Raw genomic sequence first — 14,379 nt, 5'->3', positions numbered from 1 at the left:
GGTTTTACATATTTAAAAATCAAAAATCGATAAACCGAACTAATCACACGTAAAACTGAACCGAACCGACTGATGCGCACCCCTAGTTGAGAGGGTGTGTTTAGTTGATTAAATTTTTGAAAAATATTCTTTTTAAAGAAAAACATGTTGGGTTTGAAATCGAGATAGCGTCATGCGGGAGTTTAATTTACAAACCAAGATATTGATAATTCAGATGACAAACAAAAAATATACTAAAAATATTATATTATTGATATATTTGGTGAAATGACCTAATATGAAAAATGAATATTGAAAAACATAAAACCTATTGGGAGAAAATCTCCCCCTAAACAAAGACTCTTAAACGACTACATTGTGGATACTATTGTGTTATGATATGAGAAGGGGGTCTTCTATTTATATAATTTCAAAGCCTTTCCTCTAAGAAACAGATTAGCCAAATATGAAAAAGTTTTATATTTTCCTCCTAGGAAAATTAAAAGTAATTATGGTATTACTTTTATTTTCCTTCTAAGAAAAATAAAACTTAAATATGATAAGAAAATCAGGGCAAAAACCCTAACAAAACAAGTCTCTTCAAAATGAGAAAAATGATTTTCATAGTGAAAGTAGGAATAACGACTTTTACAAATGACAAACATTAATTGTGCCTTCCCATCCTCCAACACACTTCATTTGCACCTCCATCCCCTTCACCTCAATCCAATTCCTCGCCCCCCCCCCCCCCGATTCTACCTCAACCACACCCCCACTTCTGTAGTATTTCTATAGATTATATACAAATAATTTTAAAATAATATTATTTGCTTAAACACCCATCGAGCACAAAAAAAAAATATGTAAGAAATTACTAATTTTTCTAGATTTTTTTTTATTTTAATATTTTTCTTTGCACCGAACACACCCAAAATCGTGTGCTTGATCATGAATCTTATATGATGGAATGACCGAATTGGTATCGGCGTAAAAGTTAGTCCCATAATCTAATTTTATCATGCTACTAGGGTTCCAAATCTTTCCAGAAAGCATCATAATACAGGGAAACTAACAAGAAAATCTTGTAATATCTTACAGATATTATTATTTTGTTAACTGATTATTGAGCAACTCTCATGATCAAAAGTTGCTTATAGCTTTTTTGTTTTTGTTTTTGTTTTGAAAAAACTTTATTATAGAAATAAACAATTTCCCCTCTTAATAATTGTAAAATTTGTATGCCTATATGGTGTGTTGAAAATGTTACCTTCTTATGGACAATGTTTGTTCAAATGATAAGAGTCGTCTCTCCTATTAATGGATAACTTAAATTTGAGTCGTCAAAAGTAAGTGGAAATACTATACCTGTAGGTTAAAATGAGGAGAGAGAAGGAAATTTTGAGGTTTTATTTTTTTTTAGAGGGAAAAGAAACTATGATTGCGATATGTATTTTAGGGCAAAACAATGACCACTTATGGCCGATCTTCCTTTTTATCTTGCCTCGATGCCTTTCTCCCCCCTCTTTGTTCTCACTCTCGCTCCCCCCCCCCCCCCCCCCCATATACAATATGTATCTAATAATTACTGCAGTTATACGTTGTATAGATTGTGTATAAATACTATATAATTTTGAATAAAATATGTATTTTATATATAATATCTATAGAAATTGTACCATTAATGTTGTATAGAATATTTATCTTCATAAGATGTGTAAATAAATTGTATCATTATTGTATATAATACATATTTATATAAGATGTGTATAAAAACTAGTATATTATTGTTGTATAAAATATGTTATTTTTATATAATCAATAAACACACTCTTTTTGTATGTGATTGATGAAAATTAAAGAATAACAATTAAAATATTACAAATTTGTATTTAATTGTTAAAAGACAAAAAAGAAAAAAACTATAATATTTTTTTTTTTAAAAATAGGAGATCAATTGTTTTTATAAAACAAAGATGAAGAAGCAGCAACCAAAAAAAAAAGACAAGACGAAGAAGCATCCGACAAAATAAAAGTAACGAATAAAAAAGGAGGCTCGTCAATTGCTAAACAAATGGCTAGGAATTTCAATTCCTGATCACTTGCGTGAGATTAGTTTAAGCCGAAAGGTTATTTTTGTCCTACCCCTTTTAAAAAAGTAAAATATTGTAGGTTGAGACAATGTCGGAAGCTATTTGGGTATTTATGATAACTTGGGCCAAGAGATTGTTTACTAAACACCACCCGTATTTTTGTTCACCATTTTTAGCCAGATTAACTTGCTTGTATCTTTATTAATCACTAGGAAAATCGGCCGCGCTTTGTGCGGTGATACAATTTTTATTATTTTCTTCAATCAATTTTATATTCTGTTTAGATTTAGTTATGTTGTGGTCGTCCTAACACTTCATGCTTCTATGTAGTAAGTAGTGTATAAGTATGTAACACCCTAAGATTCCATCCCAAGATGTCACACGGTGCTTAAGGTCACACGCGGCCTCAAGCTAACCCTCTGAGCCTATCATCACTTCTATAGCTCACTATGACAATAATCAAGCTGTAATAAGGAATAATAATCATCTCATAAACATACTAGAATACGAAGAAATACTATCCTGTACAATCAAAATACCAAAGTTTTGTACATGCTGGTACTCTAGTCTGACAAAGCCTCTATTACATAAGACTGAGGAGCCATTGGGACAGATCCCCAACTGACTCGTACTGAACTGGAAATAAACCACCATCTACTATCAAGACAAAAATCAGGGACATAGGTCCTCGAACTATAAGGACTCACCAACTGTACGGATGTAGATGGAGGTACTTGAAGATCACTGTCGCTGCTGAGACTGAGCACCTGAACCTACATCACGAGAAAATGTAGAACACAGAAGAGTATGAGAATCAATACTTTGGAATGTACTGAGTATGTGGGGGGTGCAGGCAACATTTAAATAATATCATAAATGTATAAGAAAATCATGCATGCTGATAATAATGACTCTCATCGCTTGAGTTACCTGAATCATATTTTCCATAAATCATTAACAATAACACATGCTAAATCTCATAAACCATTGGACTCAACACAAACTCTTTGACTCATGACTTAGAGTGACTTAGTAACTCATGGAACTTGAACTATTATGGAGTTGGGAGTTTCTTATAACCGACATAAACCATGTGAGCTACATGGAGTCCAACGTCTTGCCCACGTTGGGGAGAGCTGTTCTATCCTTGCCATCGGAGTAGAACCTTAACTTTGGTGATCACTGTCTTGGCCTTTGGCCCTTAATCTTAATTCTACGGTGGCACGTAGTTCTAGGGAAGTAGGATGCGCTGAACCCACACTTCCCGCTCGGTGCTAAATACTACTCCCAAACTTAAGCTCAGAACGCGTTAGGAAATCCACCTTAATCAACTCAAAGGTCTATCATGAGGATCAAAATATAAATATATATCTCATTTGTAAATCATAATCAACTTGTGGATTCATAACTCGACTCAATCTCAAAATAATCTTTCTCATCATCAAGTACACTTGCTTATCAAATCATATCAAGTATCAAAATCTTCAAGAAAACATCATAGAACTCGTTCTTGACTCTCAAGCTCAATATCAATATATATTCAATAGACAAACTTCTCATAGAAAAACATAAACCATGACACTTATCATAAATCACTTAGAAATCATCATTTCATGATAACAATATACAACTCATGGCATAAATTCTTAATTTAAGAAATAAGACAATGAAGTAGTCATATATGTCAATCTTGTATAGCTCAAATCTCATAAATCCTTGATAAATTAATTTGGGTGTGAACCCACTTTGCAAAAATCATGAAATTTAATAGAAATTAAATCTTTGGATATAAGAACGAAAGAAGTTTCTTGTTCAAAACCCCACATACCTTAATCGTTGAAATTGGATGAACTTTAGTGCTTGAGACTTTATCCATGCTTGAAATAAATAATTCTTGAAGCCCACACTTTGAGGAACTTGGTTCTTGAAGAAATTTTGAAGATTTATGGATGATTCTTGGAAGATTTATGTTCTTGATAAAACCCTAGATATATTATCTCAAGAGAATTGGAAGAGAGAATGATGGAATTAGGGTTTGGATGAGGATTCTCATATATATAGAGGCCCCCAAAAGATGGGAAAAGACCAAAATACCCTTGCAAAAATGTCTCTAAATTGCTGAAAAAAATAGCTGACGACATCCGTGACAAGCCGTCAGGCTCGTGATAGGCCGTTACGAATTGTCATCACAAAAGAGGTGGATTTTGTGACTTTCTTCCTTAAGGTGACGACATTTTGTGACGGGCCGTCAGGCTTGTGACGAGTCGTCACAAAAGGTCGTCACGGATTTTCCATGCTGACATGCTGGAGTAAAATAAACGTAACTCTTTGATCCGATATCGGATTTTGACGAAATGGGTATCGTTGGGAAGGTAATTCAATTATCTATATTTTGATAGGTCATGAGCTCAGTAATTCGTAGTACAACGGCAGATATTATCATTTGAATTTGACTATGCCAAAATCCTTCTCAAGAATTCAATCGATAAAGAATGTTTTGATTCGCCCAATCGTTAGGATATCTTTAAAGCCTTAATACACATCACCCTTGACTAGAAAACAACCAAAACACTATAATTTATTTTTCATGAGCTTGATTCATGGTTGCACTATTGGTTAGAGTCTGGAGGTATTATAATATCTCCCCCTTGGAAACATTTTTCCTCGAATGTTTCTAGATAGGCCGAGAACAAGAGAAAATGAGGACGTATAGCTGGAACGACTCACTAAAAGGGGCTTATTTCACTCTAAACTTTCGATTACTTCACAAAATGCACGAATCATAGAGAGAATAACCATATAGCTTAATACACTGGATTAGAAGGAAACTGAATTAGGGAAGAATAGTACCTTTGGCTTGATTTAAACTCGCGGAGAAGAGATGAGGGTATCTGGCTCACATATCTGCTTCTGCTTCCCAAGTAGCACCCTCGACTGATTGATTTCGCCACAGAACTTTAACCAAGGGAACTTTCTTATTTCTTAGTCTACGAACTTGATAATCTAGGATTTCAACCGGAACTTCATCATACGAAAGACTATCCTGAACATCAAAATTTTCTAACGGATCAACAACAACAGAATCACCAATGTGCTTTTCACGCATAGAAACGTGAAAGACAGGATGGACAACTGACAACTCGGCAGGCAACTCAATCTCATAAGCTGTTTTCCCAACCCGATTCAAAACTCTATAAGGGCCAACGTATCGGGAACTAAGCTTCCCTTTTTTACCAAATCTTTTCACCTCCTTCATGGGTCAAATCTTTCAGTACACCAAATCGTTAACCTCAAACTCAAGAGCTCTTCTTCTCATATCTATATATGACTTTTGATGACTCTGGGCTGTCTTCAATCTTTCCCAAATCAGCTTAACTTTCTCCATAGCCTCAAACATAACATCAGGTCAACTCACAGCGGCTTCACTCACTTCAAACCAACCTATGGGTGATCTACATCGCCTTCCATATAAAGCCTCAAATGGAGCCATTCCAATGCGAGCATGAAAATTGTTGTTGTAAGCAAATTCAATCAATGGCAAATGTTCATCCCAAATTCTTTTGAAATCAAGAACATATGCCCTCAACATATCCTCCAAGGTCTGGATGGTCCTCTCAGCCTGACCATCGGTCTGTGGATGAAAAGAGGAGCTAAGATAAACTTGGGTATCGAGACCCTTTTGAAAAACCCTCCAAAAAAGAGAAGTAAATTGAGTACCCCTGTCGGAGATAATAGACAAAGGAACTCCATGTAACCTGACTAATTCTCGAATGTACAACTTAGCATAGTCCTCAGCGGTGAAAGATGTATGCACTGGCAAGAAATGCGCGGACTTAGTCAACCTATCTACAACGACCCAAATTGAATCATGATGACGTCGAGAAAGAGGTAAATCAGTCACAAAATCCATATTCACTTCCTCCCACTTCCAAGTAGGAATACTAAATTCTTGCATCATTCCACCGGGTCTTTGGTGTTCTATCTTAATCCGTTGGCAAGTTGTACACTTCTCTACGAATTTCGCTATATCCTTTTTCATACCATTCCACCAATAGATTTCTCGTAAATCACGGTACATCTTGGTAGCACTAGGATGAATAGAATATCACGTGCCATGCGCTTCATCCATAATTCTCTGCCTCAAATCTTCAACATCAGGAACACATAATCTATTCTAAAATCTCAATACACCATCTCCCCCTTGGGAGAAAACCTCCACCTTTTGGTTTTTAACTGACTCCTTTAGTCTGACCAAACTAGGATCCATATCTTGCTTCTCCTTTACTTCTGAAACTAGAGAAGACTCGGAGCTACTCTGGACTCAAACATTACCCTCAGCTGAATCACACAATCTAACTCCCAAACTAGCCAGACGATGTACCTCATGAGCTAACTCCTTTCTATCTTCCTCGACCTGTGCTACACTACCCATGGACGACCTGCTAAGGGCATCTGCCACTACATTGGCCTTGCTCGGGTGATTCAACACATTCATATCATAGCCTTTTAACAATTCTAACCATCACCTCTAATGAAGATTCAACTCTCTCTGAGTAAACACATACTGTAAAATCTTGTGATCTGTAAAAACATCAACATGAACACCGTACAAATAGTGTCTCAAGATTTTCAAGGCAAACACCACTATAGCTAACTCGAGGTCATGGGTTGGGTAGTTCTTCTCATGCGGTTTCAAATGTCTGGAGGCATAGGCTATAATCTTACCTTTCTGCATCAACATGCAACCCAACCCAACTTTAGAAGCATCACAGTATACCATAAAATCATCTACTCTATTTGGAAGGGTCAACACAGGGGCCGAAGTGAGTCGAGTCTTCAACTCCTGAAAACTCTTCTCGCAAGAATCAGACCACAGGAATTTAACTTTTTTTTGGGTTAACTGAGTCAAAGGAGAAGCAATGGAAGAGAAACCCTCAACAAAATGATGTTAGTAACCAGCTAAACCCAAGAAACTCCTAATATCAGATGGGGAAATAGGTCTAGGCCAATTTTTCACAGCTTCTATCTTTTGAGGATCAACTCGAATACCTTCAGAAGAAACAATATGACCCAGAAAAGCAACTGACCTTAGCCAAAATTCGAACTTGCTAAATTTGGCAAATAGTTGATGATCTCTAAGGGTTTGCAAGACTATTCGGAGATGATCTGCATGGTCGTTCTCACTTCGGAAGTATACAAGAATATCATCTATGAACACAATAACAAACATATCCAGGTACTGTCTAAACACCCAATTCATGAGATCCATAAAAGCTGCTAGGGCATTTGTTAACTCGAAGGACATGACCAGGAACTCAAAATGACCATATTGGGTGCGAAAAACTGTCTTTGGAATATCACACTCCCTAACTTTAAGCTGGTGATAACCGGATCTCAAATCTATTTTTGAGAAATAGTTGGCACCTTACAGCTGATCAAACAGGTCATCAATTCTAGGAAGAGGGTACTTGTTCTTGATTGTGACCTTATTAAGTTGACGATAGTCAATGCACATCCGCAATGAACCATCTTTATTTCGCACGAACAGAACGGGTGCACCCTAAGAAGATATACTAGGCCTTATGAAACCCTCTTCTAGAAGATCTTTGAGTTGCTCTTTCAACTCTTTAAGTTCTGCGGGTGGCATACGATATGGAGGAATAGAAATAGGCTACAATTCAGGGAGAAGATCAATTCCAAATTCTATCTCTCTATCGGGAGATACCCTTGGATGATCTTTCAGAAAAATATCACAAAACTTATTAACAATGCTGATCGACTGAATAGTCGGAGTCTCGAACTTAGTATCTTTAAATCAAACGAAATGATAAATGCAACACTTGGATATCAATTTCCTAGCTTTAAGATTGGATATGAAATAACTCTTGGGAGATACAAAATTTCTGGACCACTCAAAGGCTGGCTCATTGGGAAACTGAAACTTGACTACACGACTACAACAGTCTATGGATGCATAACAAGAGTGAAGCCAATCCATACCCAGAATAGTGTCGAAATCAAACATGTCTAGCTCAATCAAATCTACAAACATGACTCTGTGAAGGACAGTGATAGGACACTTCTTATATACTTGCTTAGCAACAACAGGTTCACCTACTGGAGTAGAAACTAGAAAAGGCTCAGGAATCTTTTCAGTATTGATCTCAAAATTCACAGCCACTAACGGAGTCATATAAGAAAGACTTGACCCAGGGTACATCAACACATACACATCAAAATGAAATACACGGAGCATACCAGTAATAATATCTGGTAAATTCTTCTGCTCCTAGCGGGGTGGTATAGCATAAAAGCGATTCTGGTGCTGACCACCGGCAGTACTAGACAAGGCACCCTGAGATGGAGTAGGACGAACTAAAGGGGCTAGAGCACTAATAGCCTGACTCTGGGAACGAACATCACGGATCTTCTGTCTAGTATATGGATAATCTCTGAGTTTGTGGCCTAACTAGCCACAACTAAAGTAACCTCTCTGCTCAGCCATACACTCTTCGGGATGCGTCCTACCACACTTAGCACACGGGGGATAGTTAGGTCTATTACTCACACTGTCCTGAGACCTGGACATAGTAGGTCTATTACCCTACTCCTGCCTGACTCTGGATACGGGAGCACTAGCTGATGACAGTGCTGGCATAAAAGAACAAATCTAAAACTGAGGGCGGATCCCTCCAGAAAATCTACTTTGACTATACCCCTGCGACTCTGATCTAACTCTCTTATTCCCTCTCACTCTCTCTTTCTCTTTTACCTTGTCCACTTCAATATGCTGAGGATGTATTATTAATCTAGAAAGATCCATGTCCCTATTGAGCATAGCAGACCTACACTTTTTCACAATGTAACTAGATACGCTAGTCAAAAACTTACTCATACTGGTACTGGAATCAGCCATCATACTGGGAGCATACTTAGACAACTGGTTGAATTTAAGATAATCTCCTTAACTGTCATGGAACCTTGTCTCAAGTTCATAAATTCTTCTAGTTTTGCTTCCTTAAGCTCCGGGGGAAAGAATCGGTCTAAGAACACGTCCTGGAACAATTGCCAAGTCATGGGAGCGACATCCTCCCCTCTACTCTTCCTCCACATCTCCACCCAATCATAAGCAACATCTTTCAAGCGAGAAGAAACTAGCTCCACACTTTCTTCTTCTATCACATACATAATTTGGGTAATCTTTTTCACCTTATCAAGATACATCTGTGGGTCCTTACCTGCCCTTGACCCATAAAACTCTGATGGATTCATCCGCATAAAATCATGAACTTGAGCTGCCGCTAAATTACCTTCTTATAGAGGTGGGACTGCGGCCTAAACATTGGCCTGAGCATTGGCGGTAACTGCCTGGGCTAATGTCTGAAAAGCTACTCGGAATTCAGCATGAGTCACCGTCTCATTTAAAGGAACAACGGGTTGAGGTCATTCGTTGTTTTTGCAAGCTCTACAAGGAGGCATTTTCTGTCATAGGAGAGCACAAATTAATAGCTGAGAGAAACTGCCGTAGGTACGATAGACTATTGAAAGAAAGAAAGGACTTTTCCTAAAACGTCCCATAGCCTCTTGCTCATAGATGTGATGCGCTACACACCAATGACCAAGACTTTATGTAACATGGCTTGCCAGACTCCCTAGGACTCTTAAAACCTTAGGCTCTAATACCAAGCTTGTAACGCCCCAAGATCCCATCCCAAGACGTCACACGGTGCTTAAGGCCACACGCAGCCTCAAACTAACCCTCTGAGCCTATCATCACTTCAATAACTCACTATGACAATAATCAAGCTGTAATATGGAAAAATAATCATGTCATGAACATACTGGAATACAAAGAAATGCTATCCTGTACAATCAAAATACCAAAGTTCTTTACATACTGGTACTCTAGTTTGACAAAGCCTCTACTACATAAGACTGAGGAGTCATTAGGATAGATCCCCAACTAACTCATACTAAACTGGAAATAAACCACCATCTACTATCAAGACAAAAATCAGAGACATAGGTCCTCGAACTATGAGGACTCACCAACTGTACAAATGTAGATGAAGGTACTCGAAGATCACTGTTGCTGCTGAGACTAAGCACCTGAACCTATATCACGAGAAAATATAGAATATAGAATAGTATGGGAATCAATACTTGAGAATGTACTGAGTATATGGGGGTGCAGGAAACGTTTAAATAATATCATAAATGTATAAGAAAATCATGCTTGCTGATAATAATGACTCTCATCGCTTGAGTTACCTGAAATATATTTTCCATAAATCATTAATAATAACACATACTTCATAAATCTCATAAACCATTGGACTCAAACTCTTTGACTCATGACTTAGAGTGACTTAGTAACTTATGGAACTTGGACTATTATGGAGTTGGGAGTTTCTTATAACCGACATAAACCATGTGAGCTTACATGGAGTCCAACGTCTTTCCCACATTGGGGAGAGTTGTTCTATCCTTGCGATCGGAGTAGAACCTTAACTTTAGTGATCACTGTCTTAGGCTTTGGCCCTTAATCTTAATCCTACGGTGGCATGTAGTTCTGGGAAAGTAGGATGCACTGAACACACACTTCTCGCTCAGTACTAAATACTACTCCCAGACTTAAGCTCAGAACGCGTTAGGAAATCTACTTTAATCAACTCAAAGGTCTATCATGAGGGCCAAAATATAAATATATATCTCATTTGTAAATCATAATCAATTTGTAGATTCCTAACTCGACTCAATCTCAAAATAATCTTTCTCATCATCAAGTACACTTGCTTATAAAATCATATCAAGTATCAAAATCTTCAAGAAAACATCATAGAACTAGTTCTTGACTCTCAAGCTCAATATCAATATATATTCAATAGACAAACTTCTCATAGAAAAACATAAATCATGACACTTATCATAAATCACGTAGAAATCATCATTTCATGATAACAATATACAACTCAAGGTATAAATTCTTAATTTAAGAAATAAGACAATGAAGTAGTCATATATGTCAATCTTGTATAGCTCAAATCTCATAAATCCTTGATAAATTAATTTGGGTGTGAACCCACTTTGCAAAAATCATGAAATTCAATAGAAATTAAATCTTTGGACACAAGAACAAAAGAAGTGTTCTTGTTCAAAACCCCACATACCTTAATCGTTGAAATTGGATGAACTTTAGTGCTTAAGACTTTATCCACACTTGAAATAAATAATTCTTGAAGCCCACACTATGAGGAACTTGGTTCTTGAAGAAATTTTGAAGATTTATGGATGATTCTTGGAAGATTTATGTTCTTGATAAAACCCTAGATATATTATCTCAAGAGAATTGGAAGAGAGAATGATGGAATTAGGGTTTGGATGAGAATTCTCATATATATAGAGGCCTCCAAAATATGAAAAAAAGACCAAAATACCCTTGCAAAAATGTCTCTAAATTGCTGAAAAAATAGCTGACGACATCCGTGACAAGCCGTCAGGCCCGTGATAGGCCGTTACGAATTGTCGTCACAAAAGAGGTGGATTTTGTGAATTTCTTCCTTAAGGTGACGACATTTTGTGACGGGCCATCAGGCTTGTGACGAGTCGTCACAATAGGTCGTCATGGATTTTCCATGCTGACATGCTGGAGTAAAATAAACGTAACTCTTTGGTCCGATATCGGATTTTGACGAAATGGGTATCGTTGGGAAGGTAATTCAATTATCAATATTTTGGTAGGTCATAAGCTCAGTAATTAGTATTACAACGGGAGATATGCTCATTTGAAGTTGACTATGCCAAAATCCTTCTCAAGAATTCAATCGGTAAAGAATGTTTTGATTCGCCCAATCGTTAGGACATCTTTAAAGCCTTAATACACATCACCCTTGACTAGAAAACAACCAAAACACTATAATTTATTTATCATGAGCTTGATTCATGGTTACACTCTTGGTTGGAGTCTCGGGGTATTACAAAGTTGTATGTAAAAAAATAATAAAAATAGAAAAGACGAAACTCGTTAAGCTCAACGGTATCACAAACTTTGAAATTTTTTTTGAATTAAACACATTATGCTCAATTGTGTAGGCAAATATTTTTTTCGGCTTTTTAAAGAAGTTTTTGGATAAGTAAGAGTGCCAAATGTTTTTTTGTTTGTGTGTGCATTTGATCCTATAAACTACTGGTGTTTTCATTTTTGATATTACTGATTCAAGAACTCTCATCATCCATGGATATGTACCCAATTTAACCTCATTTTTTATCGGTTTTGTCTCTCCATCATAGTTTTCTCCTGAGTTCCATTGACCACCTTTGAAATGAAAAGCTGAGTATCCCGTAAAAAACACCCTAGTTCTGCTGCTATTGATAGTAGTATCAACCCAATGTGGCCATGTCTTGAATGCCTTAGTATATGCATTTGCCACTTCGAATTTGTGGTAGACATGATTCCCTTCTTGAGAGTAGTTATTCACTTTGTGAGTTTTCTGGTGAGTCCACCAATAACCAGTGTTGAAGATGATAATGTCAACATCATGGTACTTAGTAAGAGAGGCATGGATTGTATCCAGCCAAACAGTTTCGCGGCGTGCTCCAGCTTTATCCGAGAACTTCCATTCTTAAACTAAGAATGACAATTTAATAAAGTCAATTGAGCATTTGAAATCCTTAAATTTGAAGGAATAAAATCCTTGACTTATGATGTCACGGCGTCCAGAAACTTCATTCACTCTTTCTTGTCATTAAGTGAGCTTCTCAAGGCACAAACCAGAGATTACCACATGTTCCTGTTCAATGAATCTCCCAGAAAAACCAGTCTTTTCCCACTTATAATCTTCAGCATTTTTAATCCATCAAACCTTGGGATGTCATAACTATGTGGCTTACATCTAAGGCTGAGATAATCTGCAACATGATGTCCATTATTGAAACAATTGAAAGCATTATGAACAAATGGACAAGAACCCGATTTATAAAGTGGTTGAAGATATGACGATCATTTCAGTAAAGTTATAGTAGAAGTTATATTATTTTACTCAATGTGTGTAGATGGTGCAACAAATACCTACTTCTTCAAGCAAACAACTAGCTTGCAGTATGGTAACTTAAATATTTTAAAGTTATAGATGCAAAATAAAAACAAATCCAAAAGAAAAAGCACACTATCGAGAACATTATAGATTCAGATAGCAATATAGAAGAAATTCATAACCACTTAGAATAGACCATAGGATCAAATGTCCTTAACCCAACTTTGCAATATGGTCATACTGCTTTTCTGAATAGATACACAACTGAACCAGCAAAATAGGACTACAATAAAACAAACAAAATATGCAGTAAACTTACTCTGCACTACTTGAAAAGGAAATGACGATCAATTTGTTACTTTTTTTGTAAAGGTTGGGGTTTATGTGGGGTTGGGGATGATGATAATCAATCAAGAGGACAAGAAAGACCAACTATAATGACATTTTCAAGACATACTAACCATAGAAGTCAATTCAAGAAAATTTTAATGCACTTCCCAGATAAAATATATAATTACCTGGGCTTGCGCATAGCTGTTCTTGGTGAAAACATTCCAAAGCTCTACAAATAGGATGTTCCTCACTTTTGGAGTAAGAATAATGAGCTCTTGAAGCTGAAGTGGCACTTTGCAAGTTGATAAAATTAGGACTACCTTCATTATCCAGATAAATTTGTCACTTTATTAAGGGTGGAAGGGCCAGGGATGATGATAATCATCAAAGAGACTAAGAAAGAACAACTATACTGACATATCCAAAGACATACTAACCATAGAAGTCAAATCAAGATAAGTTAATGCACTTCTCAGATAAAATGCATAATTAGCTGAGATTAGGGATAGCCTTTCTTGGTGAAAACATTCTAAACCTCTACGAATAAGATATTCCTCACCTTTGGAGGAAGAACACTGAGCTCCTGAAGGTTAAGTGGCACTTTGCAAGTCGATAAAATTAGTAATCCCTTCATTATTCAGATAAATTATCCCTTTTTTTAAAGGAGGAAGGGGGTAAGGGATGAAATAAACAACCAAGAGGCAAAGAAAAAACAATAATAATGGCATCTTAAAGGACATACTAACCATAAAACTCAATCGAAGAAAACTTTTATGCACTTCTCAATACAAAATTACCTGATCTTAGGACTAGCTTTTCTTGGTGAAAACATTCAACAGCTTTACGCATAGGATCTTCCACACGGCTAACTTTACATAACAGTTGCACAATAGTAACGCTTTTTCATCTTCTTCGAAAGTTCTCATTGTGACAAACCCGAATCC

The 14,379-nt window shown here is 36.6% G+C and overlaps 1 pseudogene; it reads right to left on the bottom strand.

The window, feature by feature from the left end:
• LOC107849255 overlaps window positions 1-14,069 on the bottom strand; it is a 33,824-nt pseudogene extending 19,755 nt beyond the window's left edge.
• Window positions 14,070-14,379: the final 310 nt, after the last annotated feature.

Source organism: Capsicum annuum, chromosome 12, assembly GCF_002878395.1.
Source record: "Capsicum annuum cultivar UCD-10X-F1 chromosome 12, UCD10Xv1.1, whole genome shotgun sequence".
Lineage (NCBI taxonomy): Eukaryota > Viridiplantae > Streptophyta > Magnoliopsida > Solanales > Solanaceae > Capsicum > Capsicum annuum.
The sequence above is the reverse complement of the archived record's forward strand: the minus strand, read 5'-3'. Positions and strand labels throughout refer to the sequence as shown.